This window comes from Schistocerca americana, chromosome 3 (genome assembly GCF_021461395.2).
Source record: "Schistocerca americana isolate TAMUIC-IGC-003095 chromosome 3, iqSchAmer2.1, whole genome shotgun sequence".
Classification (NCBI taxonomy): Eukaryota; Metazoa; Arthropoda; class Insecta; order Orthoptera; family Acrididae; genus Schistocerca; species Schistocerca americana.
In genome coordinates, this window is record NC_060121.1 from 349,226,327 (window position 1) to 349,249,890 (window position 23,564).

General features: G+C 43.9%; 1 protein-coding gene and 1 pseudogene across 1 annotated transcript in view; both read left to right on the top strand.

Moving 5' to 3' along the window:
* Window positions 1-23,564, top strand: part of LOC124606075 (F-box/LRR-repeat protein 16-like) — a 705,098-nt gene that overhangs the window by 442,236 nt on the left and 239,298 nt on the right. The gene's annotated exons all lie outside the window — the stretch shown is intronic.
* LOC124608158 lies at window positions 1,488-1,605 on the top strand (annotated as a pseudogene).

The window sequence follows — 23,564 nt, forward strand, 5'->3', positions numbered from 1 at the left end:
AGCTGGAGGCCCACTCGTGAACCCTTGATGACTGCACGACACAAAGCTTTATGCCTCGCCTGGACCCGTCAGTACCGATATTGGACTGTTGATGACTAGAAAAATGTTGCCTGGTAGGACGAGTCTCGTTTCAAATAATATCCAGCGGATGGATGTGTACGGATATGAAGACAACCTCAAGAATCCATGGACCCTGCATGTCAGTAGGGGACTGTTGAAGCTGGTGGGTGCTCTGTAATGGCATGGGGCGTGTACATTTGGAATGATATGGGACCCCTGATATGTGTAGACACGACTCTGATAGGCGGCATGTACGTAAGCATCCTGTGTGGTCACCGGCATCCATTCATGTCCATTGTGCTTTCCGACAGACTTGGGTAATTACAGCAGGACAGTGCGACACCCCACACGTCCAGAATTGCTACAGTGTGGCACTCTTCTGAACATAAGCTCTTTCGGTGGCCACCAAACTCCGCAGGTATGAACATTATTGAACATATCTGGGATGCCTTGCAACGTGCTTTTCAGAAGAGATCTTCACCCCGTCGTACGCTTACGGATTTATGGACAGTCCTGCAGCATTCATGGCGTCAGTTCCCTCCAGTACTACTTCAGACATTAGTCGGCTCCATGCCACGTCGTGTTGTGATACTTCTGCGTGCTCTCGGGCGCCCTACACGATATTGGGCAGGTGTACCAGTTTCTTTGGCTCTTCGGTGTACAATCTGTACAAGAACCAAGAGAGAACAGTAAGAGTAGAAAAATAGAAAGGTTCACAAGTGGGTTTAAAATTCAAGGTGAAAGGATACAGTGTTAAGATTCGCTGGTGACATTGCTACCCACAGTGAAAATGAAGAGGAATTAGAGGGTCTGTTGAATGGCATTTTCTAATGAATAGAGAATATGGATTGAGAATAAATCTAAGAAAGGCTAATTTCGCAGAAATGAGAACAGAGAGAAACTAAACATCAAAATTGGTGATCAAGTAGTAGATGAAGTTAAGCAATTCTGCTGCCTATGCAGCAATACAACGCATGACAGTCGGAGCAAGGAAGAAGTAAAAAGCAAGCTATAACTGACAACAATACTATTTCTGGCCAAGAGAAGTCTACTAGTATCAAACATAGGTCCTAATTTGTGGAAAAAATTCCCAAGGATGTACAAGGAGCACTTAACTGAATAGTAGTGAGATATCGACTGTGGGAAAACCGGAACAGAAGAGAATAGATGCATTTCAGATGTGTTCTACAGAAGAATGTTGAAAATTAGGTGGAAATGGCTCTGAGCACTATGGGACTTAACATCTGTGGTCATCAGTCCCCTAGAACTTAGAACTACTTAAACCTAACTAACCTAAGGACATCACACACATCCATGGCCGAGACAGTTTCGAACCTGCGACCGTAGCAGTCGCGCGGTTCCGGACTGTGCGCCTGAACCGCTAGACCACCGCGGCCGGCAAATTAGGTGGACTGATAAGGTAAGGAGCCAACGGCCTTGCCGCAGTGGTAACATCGGTTCCCATCAGATCAGCGAAGTTAAGCGCTGTCGGGCTGGGCTAGCACTTGGATGGGTGACCATCCGGTCTGCCGAGCGCTGTTGGCAAGCGGGGTGCACTCAGCCCTTGTGAGAAGCTACTCGATTGAGAAGCAGCTGCTCCAGTCTCGTAAACTGACATACGGCCGGGTGAGCGGTGTGCTGACGACATGTCCCTCCGTATCCGCGTCCAGTGACGCCTGTGAGCTGAGGATGAAACGGCGGCCGGTCGGTACCGTTGGGCCTTCCAAGGCCTGTTAGGAATGAGGAGGTTCTCCGCAGAAGATGGGGAGGATGATAGGATATCTCTTAAGACATCGGGGAATAATTTCCATGGTACTAGAGGGAGCTTTAGAGGGTAAAAACTGTAAAAGAAGACTGAGATTAGGATTCATCCAGCAAATAATTGAGGACACAAGCTCCAAGTGCTACTCTGAGATGAAAAAGTTGGCACAGGAGAGGAATTAGAGGCGGGCCACAACAGACCAGTCAGAAGACTGTTGATTCAAAGAAAGAAAAAGAGAAAACTGGGACAAAAATTTGACGGAGCCCTGAAAGACGAAGTCGAAATATGGCCTCTGAGCTATATGACATTCCTCTGAATTATTAAGATCCTTGGGAGAACCGATACGAGAATCCATTACGCCTGGTGTGCAATAAGTAAAGATCCTCACTCTTCAACAATTTTCAAAATAAAGTTCTACTCTACAGGGGAGTGTGCGCTAAATTCCTGGCAGAGTGAAACTGTAAGCGAGACTGTATCTCCTGCCAATCACCGTTGCTTTTCGCGAGCAATTTCTCTACTGAGTGAACTATTCAGGCACGACTAACAGTAATGTAAGAATCCCAAAGCCAAAGAAGGCAAGGTTCATCAACTGCGAACCGTAAGTTTAATAAGTCAAAGTTGCAAAATACTGATATGAATTATATGCACAAGTGTGGAAAAACTCATAGAGGTCGACATCAGAGAAGATCAAATTAGGTTCCATGAATGTAACTCCATCCTCTGTCTGGAGTGTGGGACTACGACTTGTCAATTTCCAATAATACATTACCAATAGCCGTTATTTAGGTTTTTTTTTTAGGCTACCAGTTTCGACAATACATGAAATATCATCTTCAGGCCTGCTTATATCCAGTTAACAGTGCTGCTGTGTTTTGTAACACGAATGTTACTCGATTTAAGCAGACCTGAAGACCTCCGAGGATGTCTCCCGCAGTCGGAGACGAAACGTCAGGAGACAGTTTTATACTTCGACCACGGCCTATCAGCCCGGAAGTTTTAAGTGAAGACAATACCGACCGTGAAAGTTTACATTGTATGACATAATGTATTGTCGAAACTGGTAGCCTAAAAATAAAACCTAAATAACGGCTATTGGTACCGTATTATTGGGAACTTAGGTTCCGCGATATACAGTGAGGTGGGATACCTCCTAATACCCTGTCGGATCTCCTTTTTCCCGGAATAGTGCAGCAACTCGACGTGGCATTGAGGCAGCTAGCCATTCGAAATCTCCTGCAGAAATTAAATGATCATATGGCATCGATGGTGGGAAGTCCCCACCTGGGGAAGTTCTGCCGCCAGTCTTTTCACTTACTGCCACACTGGGCGACTTTCGTGTCGATTATGACGCAATGATGATGAGAACAACACAACAACCAGTCCCCGAGCGGAGAAAATCTCCATTCCGGCTGTATTTCGAACCCAGGCCTGCTGCATGGCATTCAGACTCTCTGGCCACTCACCTAAGGACGGGCTCCCCTGCAGAAATATTGAACCATGCCGCCTCAATATTCATCTATAACTTCGAAAGTGTTGCCGGTGCAGGATTTTGTGCACGAACTAAACTCTCGATTATGTCCTATAATTGAACGATAGGATTCATGTCGGCGATTTGAATAGCCAAATCATTTGCTCTAATTTTCCAGAATGTTGTTCAAATCGGTGACATGGCGCATGGTTATCCAAAAACATTCCATCCTTGTTTGGGAACATGAAGTCCATAAATGGTTGCAGAAGGTCTCCAAGTAGCCGAACATATCCACTTCTAATCAATGATCGGTTCAGTTGGACCAGAGGACCCAATTCATCCCATATAAACACAGCCCACACCATTATGAAGCCTACAGCAGCTTGCACAGTATGTTGTTGACAACTTGGGCCCATGGCTACGTGGAGTATGAGCCACATTTGAACCCTACCATCAGCTCTTGCCAACTGAAATCGGGACTCATGTGACCAGGCGACGGTTTGCCAGTCGTCTAGGGTCCCACCGATATGATCACCCTCTTACGTCGTCTGCTACCAAAGCCCATTAACACCAAATTTCTGCTGCAGTGTCCTAAAGGATACGTTCGTCGTACGTCCCACATTGATTTATTGCGGCTATTTCAAGCAGTGTTGCTTCTCTATTAGCACTGAGAACTCTACGAAAACGGTGTTGCTCTCGTTCGTTAAGTAAAGGCCATCGGCCTCTGCGTTATCAATGGCGAGAGGCAGTGCCTGAACGGTATTTTCGCACACTTGACACTGTGGATCTCGCATTACCGAATTCCTTAACGATTTCTTAAATAAAATGTCCCATGCGTCTAGCTCTAATATATCCAACAGGTATCACCAAGACGGCATCGGCATACATATTTTTCAATATTAAGTACGAAAATTAAAAAAAAATGATTGAGGAGTGCATGAACGAGTGAGCACAATGCTGAATTAATGGCGGCACCATAATGATGTGGGCTGTGTTTACGTGGAATGGACTAGGTCCTCTGGTCCAACTGAACCAATCATTGACTGGAAATGGTTATGTTCGGTTATTTGGAGACCATCTACAGCAGATCACGGACTTCATGTTTCCAAACAACTATGGAATTTTTATGGATGACAATGTGCCTTGTCTCCGAACCACAATTGTTCGCGGTTAGTTTGAAGTTCTCGACAGTTCGAGCGAATAATTTGGTCATCCAGATCACCCGACATGAATCCTATCGAACATTTATAAGACATAATCGATAGATCAGCTCGTGCACATCCTGCGCCGGAAACACTTTCGCAATTATGGACGACTATAGAGGCTGCCTGGTTCAATCTTTGTGCAGGGGACTTCCATCGACTTCTTGAGTACCGGACACATCGAGTTGCTCCGCTATGTCGCTCAAAAGGAGGTATCTCATGACTTTTGTCACCCCGTTGTATACAGATGTGCCAAAACATCATGAGCACCTGCATAAGAGCGTGGTGGTCCACCTGTGGTACGCAGTACAATAGCGATTCTGCATCGTATGGGTTCAGAAAACCACATCTTTAATGCGACGCCCAGAGACAACGAAAAGCGTCTATTTGTTTCCCATAACAAACAAACAAACATTCGACAGAGCGCTCCCAAATTGTTCTAGTAAGACATTCGTTTTATCGACATGTATTAACAGAGACAGTAAACCACAAAGAATAAACAGCAGCCCAGCTGCTATTATGTAGCACTGCATGCTGAACGTTAGCAATCAGCAAGGACCAGCGCGATGCTATCGCTGCCAAAACATGTCGACACTATGCAGAACATGTTGGGTTACAATAGCGGTATGCGGGCGAGCGTTATCCAGTTGGAAAACACCTCTCGGAATGCTGTTTATAAATGGCAGCATAACAGGTCGAATCATCAGACTGACATACAAGTTTGCAGTCAGGATGCATGGGATAACTACGAGAGTGCTTTTACTGTCATACAATATCGCATCCCAGATCATAACTCCAAATATACTTGTAGATCCTGTGTGTCTGGCCGCAGAGAGTTAGGTTGCAGGTGCTCACCTGGCCTTCTTCTAACCGACGCAGAGCATCAAGGGTACCAAAACGGAACGAGGTTTCGTCAGAAAACACAACAGACCTCTACTCCGCCCTCCAATAAGCTCTCGCTTGACACCACTGAAGTTCCAAACGGCGGTGGTTTGGGGTCAGCAGAAAGCACGCTATACGAGTAGGGCGTCTGGGTCGTAACTGTGCTCGAACTAACCAATTTGCGACAGTTCGTTGTGTTTCTGTGATGCCAATTACTCCTCGAATTTTTGCTGCAGTTGCAGTACGATGCGCCACAGCCTCACACTAAAACCGACGGCCTTCGTCTCGACAGTGCTACGCGGCCGTCCGTATCCCAGTCTTCTTCCGACCGTACATTCCCGTGACCATCGCTGCAAGCAGTCATGTACAGTGGCTACGTTCCTGTCATGTCTTTCTGTAGTATCGCAGAAGGAACCTCCGTCTTCTCGTAACCCTATTACACGACCTCATTCAATGTCGTTGAGCTGTTTATAATGGTGTCTTCGTCGTATTAAGGGCATTCTTGAATAACATCAACTCACAACGTCCAGTCTCAAAGTTAACTAACGCACACGACCGTTACAGCGCGTATTTCAGGCAAACCTGATTTTCATCTACATCGTGGCGCTAGTAGTGTCACACTTATGCTAATGATGCGAAATTTGAAGTCATCTTTAGACACAGAAACACGCCTACCAACTTTCGTTTATCTCGCACAACTCGTTCTTGGTTTTGTGGATTCTTTCCCGTCAGTGTACTTTCCGTGTGACGTCACCAGGCGCCATTCACTCTCGCTGTGAGCAGTGGTAATCAGTGGTCATCACTCACTCGTTGCATATTCACTGTCCACCACAGTGGACCTCGTGGTAGGTGCCACATTGTCGTAAGGGTTTTACTGAAACGTCACGTACTCAGACAAGTAAGAGCCACTCATATAGAGAGTGATCCTTACCGTGCGCGAGGCGTAAATTACCTCCGTGATTTATGTAACTGGTGGCCTGCAGTCTGCAGTTAAACATAGAGATGATACTGATATCTCTATCGGACAATCGCTTCTCATTGCTCACATTTTTCTCTCTTGCCTGTCTGAATTCTACATTGTTCACGAAATGCTGACAGATATCCAGAACCTTTCTTTTTCTTTAATGACGTTTTAGCTAACCAGCGAAAACTCATGGTATCTGCTAATGCGTTCTTTCCGTCAGATTTAGGTGCAAAATAAATACTAGCCAACCATGATTTAATTTCTTACCTCTTACATCGGGTAGGCATAAATGATAACCCATTCTGAGACCGTCAGAAGAAAATATAAGAGATGTAAAGCACTGCATTTTCTGTGAAGCACAGCAAAGCCGGTTACTGCGGAACGAGCAAATGATAATAAGCAAAGGCTAGTTGACAATCGTGTGTCTGTGAAATGATTTATTGGGGAAACTTACAACTACCACCGTCACACCTTGGTGAAAGATCTGGCCGGGAACCCGAAGAAATTCTAGTCCTTTGTAAAATCGCTAAGCGCGTCAAAGGCTCCCATCCAGTCACTCATTGACCAGTTTGTTGCTGCAGTCGAATATAGCAAACCGAATACCGAAGTTTTAAATTTCATGTTTAAGAAATCGTTCCCGAAGGAGGTGGTGCAAACATACCGTTGTTTCACCATCGAACAGACCCCCATATGGACGATATGGTAATAAACGTCCCGAGCGTAGAGAAACAACAGAAAGAGTTGGAAACAAATAAGTCGTCAGATCCAGGAGGAATCACAGTTTGGTTTTAAAAAGAGTACTCTACGGCATTGCTCCCTTACTTAGCTTGCATTTATCACGAAACTCTCGCCCAGCGCTGTCCCAAGCGACTGAAAAAAAGCGCAAGTGATTCCTGTACAAAATAAGGGTAAAAGAACGAAGCCGCAAAATTACAGAACATTATTCCTAAGATCGGTATGCCGCAGAATTCTTGAACATATTCTCAGTTCGAATGTAACAAATTTTCTTCATACAGAGAAGATTATGTCCACGAATCAGTGAAGTTTTAGAAAGTATCGCTCGTGCGAAACTCAGCTTGCCCTTTCTTTTCATGACACGCTGCGAACTATGGATGAAGAGCAACAGGCAGATTATATATTTCTAGATTTTCGGAAAGCATGTGACACGATGCCTCACTGCAGGCTGTTAACGAAGGTACGAGTATATGGCGCAAGTTCACAGATATGTGAGTAGCTCGAAGACTTCTTAAGTGCTAGAATCCAGTATGTTGTCCTCGACGGCGAGTGTTCATCAGAGACAAGTGCATTGTCAGGAGCGTCCCAGAGAAGTGTGACAGGCCCGCTGTTATTTTCTATGTATGTAAATGATCTGGCGGACAAGGTGGGCAGAACCTGCGGCTGTTTGCTGATGATGCTATGGTGTACAGTAAGGTGTCGAAGTTGAGTGACTGTAGGAGGATACAAGATGACTTAGACAAAATTCCTAGTTGTCTTGATGAATGGAAGCTTGCTCTAAATGTCGAAAAATGTGAATCAATGCGGATGAGTAGGAAAAACAAACTCGTAATGTTCGGATGCAGCATTAGGAGTGTCCTGCTTGACACAGTTTAATCTGGAAATAACGCTGCAATGCCATATGAAATACAACGAGCATGTGAGGATTGTAGTAGGGATGGTCGACTTCGGTTTGTTGGGAGAATTTTGGAAAGGTGTGGTTCATCTATAAAGGAGACCGCACTTATGGGGCGCTAGTGCGACCTATTCTTGAATACTGCTCGAATGTTTGGGATCTTTATCAGGGCAGATTAAAGGAAGAAATCGAAGCAGCTCAAAGGTGGGCTGCTAGATTTGTTACCGGTAAGCTCGAACAACACGGACGTATTATGGAGATGCTTCGGGAACTCAGATGGGAAATCCTTGAGGGAAGGCGAACTTGTTTTCGAGGCGCACTACTGAGTAAATCTGGAGAACCGGAATTTGAAACTGACTCTAGTACGATTCTGCTGTCGCCAACATACATTTCGTGTAAGGACCACAAAAATAAGATACGAGAAATAAGAGCTTGTACGGAGGCATATAGATAGTCGGTTTTACCCCGCTCTGTTTGCGAGTGGAACAGGAAGGGAAATGACTAGTAGTAGTAGAGGGTACCCTCCGCCATGCACCGTACGGTGGCTTGCGGAGAACGTATGTAGATGAACGTTGTAGAATTGAAGTGGTCCGTCCGAACTGGCGCTCCTGTTTCATTCTGCCCTAAGATACTCAAATATACAAAGCCCTTCTCGATTTTATACGGGGTAGTAACCTGTGTTTATGTGGTTAAATCAGCACTTCAGTATGTAGCTACATGCTGAATAATCTCTGTTCGGTCTTTTTCATATTCTATTTTGTTTACGGGAGACATGATACCAAATGTAAACAATATAGAATATTTCACTCATTACGAATATTGCGCCTATATGTAAACTGTAAACTGATCTCGAATCATATTTGAACTATTTATTTCGTGATTTCTCTGTATGGATGTTTTTTTTCTATTTGTTCCAAACTGTTTGCATTATAGTTCAACAAACCCAAAAGAGATGAAAAGAGATGCAGATATTTGATTGCTTAAGTAAATGTAAATCTTTGGTGTACAATATATTGCAATTATCGGATAAAACTTAGGCTATTCTCAGTGTTATGATAGTGATGTGGCCCTTCCTGTCCAGAAACCAAACCTCATTTACAAGGGCATCTAAATGAAAGGCTAAGAAGGGAGTGAGGCAGGGTTGTAACCTACCCCAAGTTTATTCAAACGTTACATTGAGCAAACAATAAAGGAAACCAAAGAAACATTTGAAGAAGGAATTGAAGTTCAAGTAGAAGAAATAAAAACTTTGAGGCTTGCCAGTGACACTGTAATTCTGTCAGAGACAAATGGTTCAAATGGCTCTGAGTACTATGGGACTCAACTGTTGTGGTCATCAGTCCCCTAGAACTTAGAACTACTTAAACCTAACTAACCTAAGGACAGCACACACATCCATGTCAGAGACAGAAAAGGACTTGGAAGAGCAATTGAACGGAATGGACAGTGTCTTGAAACAACAACAACAGTAAAACAAGGGTCTGAAATGTGGTTGGATGAAATCAGGCAATGCTGAGGGAATTAGACATTAAAAGTGGTAGGTGAGTTTAGCTATTTAGGCAGTAAAATAATTAATGACGTCCGAAGCAGAGAGACTATAAAGTGTAGGCAGGCAAAGGCAGGAAAAGCGTTTTTGAAGAAGAGAAATTTGTCAAAATCGAATATAAATCATGTACATTTTGATTCTTGAAGCGAAGAAAGCAGTATCCAGCACTTTTGCTAGTGGTATTTTATTCACATGTTATTCACATAAATAGCGTCGTTACCGGTTTCGAACCGACACGTTCGCCATCAGACGGCTGTTCACTTTAAGATACACGTTCGTTGTTATTTACATTAGTTCTCACTTTTTATTCCCCCTTGTACTAAAAAGTCTGTGGGACAGTGGTGCCTTACAGCTAATCCTGGATGTGAGAAACCGGCGATGCAACTGAAATTCTATCTAATAACTACTGAAAACCACGCGAACAAACCACTGAAGTGAAACTGTTTCAGTTTTAGGTTACTTACGTCGAAAATACTGCTTCATTGCGTTGTAATGCTGGCCGCTCGTATTTATGCAGCAATTAATCCAAAACAAAAATAGTTTTACTTTACGATTTCTTTACATTGTTTTCATGCGTTATTAGTTAGAATTACAGTCTGAGTCAATAGAAATAAGAAATGAAAACTAATATACACAACAAAAAGTGCATATCTTAACGTTAACAGCCATTTGATGATGAACCTGACGGTTCTAAACCTCCAACGGCGCTTTTTATACGGATAAACAGTATTTTTGAAAATGGCTGGTTGCTGTTTTCTTCTCTGTAAGAATCAGCCTGTATTTTGTACACACACACAGTCGCAAAGTGTCAGTTTTCGACAAAATAACGTATGAAATCGTTTCTGAAGGTACTGTCTGGAGTATAGCTTTGTACGAAAGTGGAACGAGCCGCGCGGGATTAGCCGAGCGGTCAGGGGCGCTGCAGTCATGGACCCTGCGGCTGGTCCCGGCGGAGGTTCGAGCCCTCCCTTGGGCATGGGTGTGTGTGTTTGTCCTTAGGATAATTTAGGTTAAGTAGTGTGTAAGCTTAGGGACTGATGACCTTATCAGTTAAGTCCCATAAGATTTCACACACATTTGAACATTTTAAAGTGGAACGTGGTCTTTAAACAACTCAGACAAGAAGAGAACGGAATCCTTTGAAATGTGGTACTACAAAAAAATGCTGAAGATTAGACGGTTAGAGCGCTTAACTAATGAGGAGGTACTGAGTAGAGTTGAGAAGAAAAGAAATTCATGGCATAACATGGCTAAAAAAGGGATCGGTTGATAGGACACATTCTGAGATATCAATGAATTAAATTTAGTATTGAAGCGAAGTGCAGGGGGTAAAAATTGTAGACGGACATAGTAAGTTGACTCAAATGGATGTAATCTGCAGTAGCTATTCGGAGATGAAAAGGCTTGCACAGGGTAGAGTACCGTGAAGAACTACATCAAACGAGTCTTCGAACCGAAAAGCACAATGCCAACCAATGTTCCATCTGCGTACGTGATACACGCCAGTAAGTGGGATTGGATTGATACTTCCTAGGCTACACGAAACGGAACCTCTCTCTTTGTATTCCACCGGTTTGACGGATTGATGGGCAGGTCAGATAGAGCGCCAAAACACTCTCAAGACGGATACTTTGTTTTCATGCGACATACGCATGCTTCCAGAGGTACCGTAGGTGACAAGGCATGGGCTAGATATATGCTCTTGTACGGATGGAGGTAGTATCTCTTAGGCGGGTATAAAACGGCAGTACATTGGTGGAGCTGTCATTTGTAGTCAGCTGATTAATGTGAAAACTTTTCCAACGTGATTATGGCCGCAAGACTTTGAACGCGGATTGGTAATTAGAGCTAGACGCATGGGACATTTCATTTCGAAAATCGTTAGGGAATTCAGTATTCCGACATTAACAGTGCCGGACTACCGAACTTCAGGCAATATCTCTTACCACGCAGTGCCATGCGTTCACTTAACGACCGAGAGCAGCGGCGTTTGCGTAAGGCTTTCAGGGCTAACAGACAAGCAACACTGCGTGAAATAGCCGCATAATCAACGTGGGACGTACAACGAACGTATCCGTTAGGACAGTGCGGCGAAATTTAGCGTTAGTGGGCTGTGACAGCGGAAGGCCGACGCGAGTGCCTTTGCTAGGAGCACGACATGGCCTGCAACGCCTATCCTGGGCCAGTGTCCATAGCGGTTGGGCACTAGACGACTGGAAAACCGTGGCCTGTGTGGCGTTCGCTGTGTTATTCAGTGGTTTGGTATTTAACTAATAATCTTATTTTATTACATTGAATAATTTCTAAATAATTTTTCTCCCGGCTAAAGATTTGGTCAAGTTACTAAAGAACTCCAAGTTAACGTCGTTAAAGTGTTGTCTGTAAGCTGTGTAAGTGTCACTAAATCACAGTTCATACAACAGATTCAATACAACTATTTATTATGATGGAAACAGTTATCTTCGCCGGCCGAAGTGGCCGTGCGGTTAAAGGCGCTGCAGTCTGGAACCGCAAGACCGCTACGGTCGCAGGTTCGAATCCTGCCTCGGGCATGGATGTTTGTGATGTCCTTAGGTTAGTTAGGTTTAACTAGTTCTAAGTTCTAGGGGACTAATGACCTCAGCAGTTGAGTCCCATAGTGCTCAGAGCCATTTGAACCATTTGAACAGTTATCTTCAGCAAAATTATCATTAAAACCACCGAATATCAGCCGCGCACAACAGTGACGTATGTTACCTGAAACAATATTCTTCGCAACTCGTGCGTAATTAATTTCGGCTCCATACATCAGCTAGAAAAGTTTGTTATAACGATCGTGCTATGAGCACTGTTTTTAAAGAGCCAATCTGATTCGAATTATTTTCATTAAAATGAGTTCAGGACCACCGGTGTACATTTATTTTTGCACATTTGTATTACCTTCGGCATTTATGTCTGCAGAGTTGCGTAATTTGAATTTGCCGCTGAGATAATTGTTAAGATGGCGGCAGACAATTGATAGAGACTTTCTATTGCTAGAGCAAATAGGATAAGTCATTGAAATGCTTATTAAACTTTACTTTCGTATTGTGCACTATTTAGACTTCATCAAGCAAACATTTGATTTTTTTCCAAGGAAAACATTGACAAAAACGCGATACAGATCGCTATCATCAATGGCTGCGCTCCTTGCAGCGGAAAGAAATAATTAACATAGATAATGCTTACTGAGAGAGGAATTAAAGTTACAAATAATTATTCACTCATATTTATAATAATAATGAACTCTAGTCTCAAGTAATAATTAACAAATAATTACAATTTCTTAACAGACCTCAGTTTGATATGCGTCCGCAACCTACAAAAGCCAACCAACAAAAGGTAAAAACAAAGGAAGACAAACGCAGATCATAAAAGGAATACACAATTATCATTGTCTTTGTATGATACACTTCTATATGTCCAATTACATCATAAAATATTATATAAATAATTAATATTTATCATCGTTTTCACTGTTATTTCGTATGTTGAATAGATAATGTTTATAATTGTTAGAGGCATAATTTCCTCTCGTCGCACTGTAGCTAAAATTTATCTCGTGGATGTTAGAATTGGCCTGGTCAGATGAGTCCTCACATCAGCTGATAAGAACTGAAAGTAGGGTTAGAGCGTGGCGCAGACTCCACGATGCCGTGGACCCTAGTTGTCAACATGACTGCGTCGACCTAAGACGTCAACAAGGAACTGTGCTAGCTGGTGGTGGATCCATAATGGTGTGGGCTATGTTTACATGGAATGGACTGGGTCGTCTGACTCAAGTGAACCGATCATTGACTTGAAATGGTTATGTTCAATGAGATGTCACCGGGCGATTGGTTTGAAGAACATTCTGGACAATTCGAGCGAATGATGTGGCCACACAGATCACCCGAGATGAATCCCATCGAACATCTGTGAGACGTAATCGAGAGGTCAGCTCGTGCACAAGATCCTGCTCAGGCAACACTTTTCCAATTATGGTTCGCTATGGAGGCAGCATGGGTCAGTGTTTCTGCAGGGGCTTCCAACGACTCATTGAGTCCATGCCGCCTTGTGCTGCTCCACTACGCCGGGTAAAAGGAGGTCCGACACAATGCTAGGAGGTATCCCATGACTTGTCAACTCGGTGTACTTTGCAGCGATGCTCGGCTGTGGGCCCTTCTTTAAAGCGCGGCGCCAGTCGCCACAGCGTGTGCTCCCGGCGTGCTGGCACGGGCGACGCATTCTGCCGCGGTCTCCGCTCCTGCTGCAGCCGGCCACTCGACTACCTGTATAAATAGACGCGCCGTTTCAATCTCGCCTTCCTGCTGGACACTTCGGACTCGCGATCAGAATAGCCCTCTTGTTTACCAGGCGAGTGACACTGGGTGTAGCTGGACGGCGGGAGTCTCCTCCGAAGTGTGGGACGCGGAGAGCGAGGTACCGCCTCGTACTGATTTTCAGCAAGATAATGCTGACCATCGGTACAAATAATACTTACTTACTTACTTACTCACTGGTCATACCGGACTCGAGAGTCCATTACCGCAGCAACGTATTTTCGCCACCTGTCCCTGTCTTGTGCTATTTCCTTCCATTCACCTTCAATACCTAGGCTCCTTAAATCAGCCTTCACATTGTCCTCCCATCTACGCCTCGGTCCCCCCACAGGACGTTTTCCCTCTAGGTGCCCTACCAGTACTCTGCGCGCTGCCCTGCCCTCATCCATTCGAGCTACGTGACCCCCCCCCCCCCCCCCCCCATAGCAGCCTACGTGATTTAATAATACTGATTATGTCAGGGCTTGAATAAAGTTCGTGAATCTCTTCGTTTTGCAGTTTTCGCCACTCTCCGCTAATGTCATCCCTTTTTGCTCTGAAAATTTTCCTCAAAATTTTGTTTTCAAATACTCGAAACGGCTTTTCATTTTGCACAGTGAGAAACTAAGTCTCACACCCGTACAGCATAACTGGTAGAATAATAGTTTTGTATATTCTAATCTTTAAATTCCTAGACAATATCCGTGATGAAAGTAATCTATTCAGTGAGAAGTAGCACGCATTTCCCGCCCATAATCTCTTCTTCAGTTCGTATTCAATCTCATTTCTCGAAGTGATGTCCACGCCTAGATACTTAAATGTGTTCACTTTTTCAAACTGCATGTCTCCAACTCTTAACATTTCCTGATCTACTGTTGTTGGCATTCTAGTAGTAACCAGGTATTTAGTTTTGTCTTCACTTATCCTTAGACCTACATCTTCACTAGCCTTGATTAACGCATACGCATTTGCTGTTACAGATTCTTTCCTATCGCTAATGATGTTTAGATCATCTGCATATCCTAATATCTTAATATTTCCATTTAGCTCCACACCCTCTGAATTATCTGCTGCCATTCGTACAATATATTCTAGGACTAAATTAAAAAGTAGCGGAGACAGGGCACCTCCCTGCTTAAGTCCGTTCTTTATTGCAAATTCTTCTGACTCCAATTTCCCCACGCGTACTCTACCTTTAGTGTTTTTCAAACTCGCTTCTATAAGTCTAACATACTTCTTTGGTATTCCAAGTTCCAAAAGAATTCTGTACAATTTTGATTGCAATACTGAATCATATGCTTTACTAAAATCTATGAAAAGATTATGAACTGGTTTATTGGATTCCCATTTCTTTTCCAAAATTTAACGCAGGGTGAATATTTGGTCTATAGTTGATCTGTTCCTTCGAAAGCCGGCTTGGTAATCCCACACAATTTCATCTGCATATGGTGTAAGCCTGCTTAGCAGAATATTCTGGAAGATTTTGGAACATACTGGTAATAGCGATATCCCTCTATAATTACTACAATCCATTTTGTCGCCCTTCTTAAAAATTGCGATCAGAATCGACTTCTGCCACTCTTCAGGTATCATCTCTGAGTTCCATACTTTAGTTATCACATTGTGAACTACTTCCACCAATTTCTCTCCCCCATTTTTAACTAATTCTGCAGTTATGCAATCTGATCCCGGTACAAATAATGGACAATAATATAAGAAATAGCTTCCAGTCGTCTCGAAACGCATAAACACAGGTCCTGTACATTTTTCAAGGTTTAATGTATGAAAAAATTTTGTGTTTAATCTCTGTTTAATTAGCTTGATGGTATCTATTATTTGATTACAGAATCATAGATAATGCCCTAATTACTTACGTAATGTTTGTGTAATTATTAAGTAACACTTCCTTCTGGTATTTTCTTTCTGAATCTCGGCCAAATTAGTCTCCTGCTGACCGACATCCCGCTCCTAAGTTCGTCGTAGACTGTAACTCCAAAAGGAATTACATTCCTCACAGTAGAAAATTCGGAAGTGGTCTTTGTAATGACACCACTCTGGACTGCAATATGGTTGCGTTATCCGTATAACGAAAGACTCAAAAAGGAAAACACTTTTGTGGTGAGTACAAATTCTCCCAGAAAAGGCCCGAGTGCGCAGGCTCGAGGATTTTCTACCAAAGTCTATCCGTCCGAAGGTCTATTCCGATGTGCAACATGTCAGGATTCATATACACAGTACCACTTGAAATAAAATCGTAGTTACCTTTTCAAATTAGAATTCGTATTTAACTTTTTTCGACTTTATCACTTCGTCAGTTGTTAGAACTCTAGAAATTGACAAGATTGCTGACTTGCAACAGTACACTCATTTAACGCCATGCTAAATTCAGTACTCGCCTACCTTGTCGCATAATTAACGTCACAGTGAATTATTTCGTTTACTTCATTGATTATTTGCGGGTAATACTCGTTTCACATTACTTTCCGTAAACGAGACGTCACACGCGATATCGATGACCGCATCATCAGCTATCGACTTTGTGACAACGAAGAATATGAATGTTATTGTCGCTTGTTTCAGTCGCAGCAATTTAAGTTGTCCTGTTAGCTTTCCGCCTAACCACACACTGAGAAATTGTTAAATATTTAGTTCAGCCTTGGTTCTCAAATCAGATGGAATGTAAATAACATCGTTTACTGCAGAACAAAAAAAAAAAAAAATGGTTCAAATGGCTCTGAGCACTATGGGACTCAACATCTCAGGTCATAAGTCCCCTAGAACTTAGAACTACTTAAACCTAACTAACCTAAGGACATCACACACACCCATGCCCGAGGCAGGATTCGAACCTGCGACCGTAGCAGTCCCGCGGTTCCGGACTGCAGCGCCAGAACCGCACGGCCACCGCGGCCGGCTTACTGCAGAACACAATTGCATTAGACTCATTAGAAAGCTCTAGAACGGGTTAACAACGATGACATTGAAAAACTATGCTTCAAACTGGATACGAACTCCTTTTTATTCCAGAAACCATGACGTTATCCATTACGCCAGCACGTTTTTTAAAGAACATATTAATTTTCAAATTAAACACTTTCTTACGCACTTGATCATGTGATGTTTCTCTCGAGTTTTGGTTATCATATTCTTTCTTGAAGGCCTATGTCGTTGATGCGTTATTAAGTGACATTTTATGATAACGGTGAGGTGCTTCAATGCTCCATTATCTTGAAATGGCATAATTCGTGTTTCTTCCTTAATTCGTAAATTATTGACGATAATAACTCACTCCTGAGAGAGCACTCTTATATGCCGACATTAAACGTCGATAAATCATTATATGACATTTCGATATAGCAATAATTATTATGAATCATTTCAAGAATGACGTAGTTTTTTAAACCCCCCTTACGTGCCGATAAAGTCCTGTGAGAGGCCCTTATCGAACTCTAACAAAGTCGGTAGCCGATCATGCGGTCGTCGAAATTGCGTGTGAGGTCAAAATGATGTAACGTTTATGAGGAGTGTTGTGAAACTAGCGTTACCCCTTATTTGCAAAGTTCAGAGAGAAGCCCTGCGCGCCACAGAGTGCATAGCTTCTCTCTCGCAAATCAGAGATTGTCCGATATGTAACTTTTTTGGTAATAAACTTTACGAAAAAAGACTTGCACGTCACCATATACTTGCTATATTGTTTGCTATGTTGCAGTTTCACTCACTGTAATGCAAACATTCGCGCCTCACAGACAGAATAAATATTAACATGCGATGACAAAAAGGGAATCTTATACCATTCTTCCTGCAAAATAGTGGCGAACTCAGGTAACGACGGTGGAAGTGGACAACGATCACCCAACCTTCTCTCCAAAGTAAACCGCAATGGCTCAGTAATATTGAGACCTGGTGCTGTGGTGGCCAGGAGAGAGGCGACAGTTCATCCTCGTTTTCACAAAAGCAGTTCTGGACGATGCGAGCTCTGTGAACAGTTGTCTTGTGTGGTATCGATAGCAACGCATAGTTTTAAAGGTTGGCACTACAACGAGACACTGACGACAGCGCCCTCTAGCCAGTGCTGTCGAGGTCTACGAGTTCTGCGACTGCTTCAGCCCATTTCATCAGGTGCAATCAGCCAGGAAACTTCGCTTCAGTTTGCTCTCCATACGACGGGTCGAAGACTTCTCATCTGTACAAAGTTATGTATTCTTTCTTGCACCAGTAAACCATTTTTACTCACTGCAGTACCGACGTATTTTTCCTGCTCCTTCTCCTACCCACGCGCCGCCTTCCAGGCGGGATGCAAAATCTTGGAACAGAGCATCACCATTGGGAAACAGACATTGTACCATACGATGGACCTGATCAGCCAGAATAGTCACATAATCCTTGGCATTAATTCGACCTTGAATAGTACCCAAGGTGCACATGGAATACCACGATATGGCTGTCCAATTCGTCAACTATTCCCACCAATGTTTTACTCTTGGAAGTGGGAAACAGTGGGAAACAACTCTCATCCGAGCAAATTACTTTCTTCCATTGCTACCCGGCCGAAGTGGCCGTGCGGTTAAAGGCGCTGCAGTCTGGAACCGCAAGACCGCTACGGTCGCAGGTTCGAAAAAAATGGTTCAAATGGCTCTGAGCACTATAGGACTTAACTGCTGGGGTCATCAGTCCCCTAGAACTTAGAACTACTTAAACCTAACTAACCTAAGGACATCACACACATCCATGCCCGAGGCAGGATTCGAACCTGCGACCGTAGCGGTCACGCGGTTCCAAACTGACGCGCTTAGAACCGCACGGCCACACCGGCCGGCTCGCAGGTTCGAATCCTGCCTCGGGCATGGATGTTTGTGATGTCCTTAGGTTAGTTAGGTTTAACTAGTTCTAAGTTCTAGGGGACTAATGACCTCAGCAGTTGAGTCTCATAGTGCTCAGAGCCATTTGAACCATCTTCCATTGCTCCGCAGTCCAGGCTGTATGGATTCGGCGCCACGTTTTCCTGTTACGGGCATTTGCATCAAAGACGTCTACTTTGGAATACTATTTCACCCTGCAGTTCTCTGCTTGTGGAACTCCCTTCGTGTTATTTTCGTCCTGACAGAGTTCGCGAGTGCGACATTCCGTTCTTCAGTGATTTTTCCAGCTGTCGTCCTCTTGTTTTCCGTCACAATTCTCTTCAGTGACATCTGCCACGATCACGCAACACACAATTTCGTAAACGTTCTGATTTAGCGGATGACATTTTCCTGCCCTCCCTGTATGCGGTGTGGATCTTCGATAATGTGCCACTCGAAACAACAGACACTTCGGTAACCTTGGTTACGGAAGCACCCACCATACATGAAACAACAATGTGACCACGTTCGAATTCGCGCAGGTCGGACATAATGCACTCAGAACTACACATAACAATGTTATGAGCGTGGCTGACACTTGCAACGTATTAATGACATTGCACAGTTGCCGTTCGTGGTCAAATACAAAAGCGCAACCTGCAAGCTCGGTTAGCATATGCGTTTATCTTCAAGCATCCATTTCTCGCATTGTTTCCATATTTTTGTCCAACCCTGTAGGTTCCTTTGCAAGGATGAGGACGCTTTCAGCGCTACGATGCGTCTGCTGGGAGGTATTTGCCAGTTAGGACCAGCCACGTAATGGCTGCTTAACTGAATTACAGAGTATCCTCATAATTCGCTTGTAAATGAGGCCTATCTTTCTTTATGGACGCCCATCTTCGGGTAGCAATACAAAATAGCGTCAAATACATTAATATGTTGTTTTCTTGCTTCAGTCAGGTCTTTAAATAGGACCCAGGAAGTCAGTCAGTGTCAGTTCAGTCGGTTTCCTGAAGCAGACACAGGTACCAACCTGAACGGATAACCAGTGTCCAACAGCGTTACGGTTAGCTGAGAGGTACTCAAAGTAGTAGTAAGAGACCCTAATATACAGCTTGATGCTAATCCTGCGCTAGTGTAAATTAGCTTCGGGATTTATGCGATCGGAACGTGAACTGCCGACAGTCTGTAACTTAACACCGAGATGGTGCTGAAGACCGAATACGCCATTTTGTTACATTTATTGCATTTCTCTCTCACACGAACTCTCACTTGCCTAAACACTGTAGTTTCTCTCTGAATATTGCAATATATCCAACTTGTAACGTTTCTCTCTCATTAACTGATGTTCTAGTCAGTCAGTCTGGCCCGATAACTCGTAGCATGGCACACTTTCTGTCAGATTTAAGTGCAAAATACACTCCTGGAAATGGAAAAAAGAACACATTGACACCGGTGTGTCAGACGCACCATACTTGCTCCGGACACTGCGAGAGGGCTGTACAAGCAATGATCACACGCACGGCACAGCGGACACACCAGGAACCGAGGTGTTGGCTGTCGAATGGCGCAAGCTGCGCAGCATTTGTGTACCGCCGCCGTCAGTGTCAGCCAGTTTGCCGTGGCATACGGAGCTCCATTGCAGTCTTTAACACTGGTAGCATGCCGCGACAGCGTGGACGTGAACCGTATGTGCAGTTGACGGACTTTGAGCGAGGGCGTATAGTGGGCATGCGGGAGGCCGGGTGGACGTACCGCCGAATTGCTCAACACGTGGGGCGTGAGGTCTCCACAGTACATCGATGTTGTCGCCAGTGGTCGGCGGAAGGTGCACGTGCCCGTCGACCTGGGACCGGACCGCAGCGACGCACGGATGCACGCCAAGACCGTAGGATCCTACGCAGTGCCGTAGGGGACCGCACCGCCACTTCCCAGCAAATTAGGGACACTGTTGCTCCTGGGGTATCGGCGAGGACCATTCGCAACCGTCTCCATGAAACTGGGCTACGGTCCCGCACACCGTTAGGCCGTCTTCCGCTCACGCCCCAACATCGTGCAGCCCGCCTCCAGTGGTGTTGCGACAGGCGTGAATGGAGGGACGAATGGAGACGTGTCGTCTTCAGCGATGAGAGTCGCTTCTGCCTTGGTGCCAATGATGGTCGTATGCGTGTTTGGCGCCGTGCAGGTGAGTGCCACAATCAGGACTGCATACGACCGAGGCACACAGGGCCAACACCTGGCATCATGGTGTGGGGAGCGACCTCCTACACTGGCCGTACACCACTGGTGATCGTCGAGGGGACACTGAATAGTGCACGGTACATCCAAACCATCATCGAACACATCGTTCTACCATTCCTAGACCGGCAAGGGAACTTGCTGTTCCCACAGGACAATGCACGTCCGCATGTATCCCGTGCCACCCAACGTGCTCTAGAAGGTGTAAGTCAACTACCCTGGCCAGCAAGATCTCCGGATCTGTCCCCCATTGAGCATGTTTGGGACTGGATGAAGCGTCGTCTCACGCGGTCTGCACGTCCAGCACGAACGCTGGTCCAACTGAGGCGCCAGGTGGAAATGGCATGGCAAGCCGTTCCACAGGACTACATCCAGCATCTCTACGATCGTCTCCATGGGAGAATAGCAGCCTGCATTGCTGCGACATTTGGATATACACTGTACTAGTGCCGACATTGTGCATGCTCTGTTGGCTGTGTCTACGTGCCTGTGGTTCTGTCAGTGTGATCATGTGATGTATCTGACCCCAGGAATGTGTCAATAAAGTTTCCCCTTCCTGGGACAATGAATTCACGGTGTTCTTATTTCAATTTCCAGGAGTGTACTTAGTACTACATTACGACTGTACTGGGCACTACACATTGAAGTTTGAGTAGTTTGGCTCCAGCCCCCACGTGCTATGGCACGAATATATATATATATATATATATATATATATATATATATATATATATATATATATAACACTCAGCTTTATATATATATATTCGTGCCATATATTACACTCAGCTTTATATATATATATATATATATATATATATATATATATATATATATATATATTACACTCAGCTTAATTGTGCGGCCCAGAGACGTAGCTGGCCTCAATGTTTGGCTACGTTTTTCGTCATAGGGTGCCAGCTCACACCTGTCATAAACTCAATTTTTTAAAGCTGAAATAAAATATAAAAAAAACAATGCAGGCAGGTATCGCGGTGAAATTTAAAAAATATTGAGTCACCCACGTTGATTTATAATTTGAATAAGTATTTTATTTCTATTTTTTCCACGAATAGTCTTCAGTGTATTGAGTAAACACTTAAAATGCAGTCTGTGGGGCTTTTACGTGAGGGCAGCCTTTAACAACTGATGCTGCAACACTTCACTACAAAATTCATATGTCGCGATCACGGCACTCGACAGTCTGTTCACAATTCTCAAAATACACTCTTGTCTGCTGTCCTAAACCACTTGATCGCTTTAGAACTTGGTTACCAACCCATTACTACCACCAGATGCGCGGCAGTCCGGCTCTTAGTGTCGCTCAAAACCCATTGTGTTCAAAGACGGCCGCCCTATCCACCCTCGAAACGGCTGCATAACTCAAAACAATATTTGACAAAAATTACGAATATTCTAAAACTAAACACAAAAACATTTACGATATAGTGAAAAATATGGAAAATTTCCGGGCAATAATAATTTAAAGTCCAATTTTTTGCATCTGCCACCGTTTTTTCACAAGTGATGTTCTTGTGGCGTGATATTGCTTTTCCCAGATTTTTTACACTAAAAATAAATAAACAAATAAAAAAATACTTAATTACTCATCTACTCCTTTAAACTTTAAAATGCTGCTGCTAGTTTCGTCTCTTTAAATTTATTTATTACCCGAAACAAAGTTTCTCTCAGTCGAATCCCATATTCTGACCTCTCAATAAAAAATGGTACACACTATGCTAAATCGGCTATGATTGCTCGATGCAGCTCTGTTAGGCGCATCCGTAAACACTTTATTAATGCCAAAGCATTGCCGAGGTATTAGCTTTTGAAACTCCATAAATTTACAATTTTTAAGACAACAATAACTTTTAAACTATTATATATTTTTGTGGCGCGTCTAGATAATTTAGTTTTACATATTTTTCTGTCCATGAGTGCCAACTCGCATCTCCGTGTCACTCTTCGTTCTGTTTTTATCATATTTTCTCTGGCATACAAATTTCTCCAAGCGCGCAAATACTACCATATGCGCCCCTGCCTAGCTCCGGCTCAGGTTTTACCAACACCGCGTACAGGCTAGCCGCTCGCCACTGCCCCAAAGCAACCGCCAGCCACGTGCTCTGCGGCGGGAAACTGCCGCTCCAAATTCCTGCCACAGCTTGTACGCTCACAACATGCACATGTAAATCTATGGTGCACAATATACTTCGATAGCCGAGTCGCGGTCAGCCGCTTTTTGCGGTGGAGGTATACCGTGTACTTGACCACATGTTTTGTAGACCAGCGTTTAGGTAACTCTTGCAAAATACCTTCATCCAGCTGATGCATTCATTACAGCGCCAGTGCTGCATTGAAATCTTATATAGGATAAACCACTTTTACTGGCCTGCTCATCATTCGTCGATACTGGCCAGTAGAAAATGAAATAAAAACTATTATGGATAAGTGATCTCAGCCTCCATTGCCTCATTCCTCCCATCCAGTCAAAAACAGAGTTTGACGATGATCTTGACAAAATGACTTTACGAGCTGGATGAAACTGAACTACATAAACTTTGAACGCGGAATTAGCCCCGTGGCAAATAGGACACACTGGTGAAAGCCACTTGCAACAGAGGCCGAAACGTTGGTGTGCAAAATAGCGTGATTGCC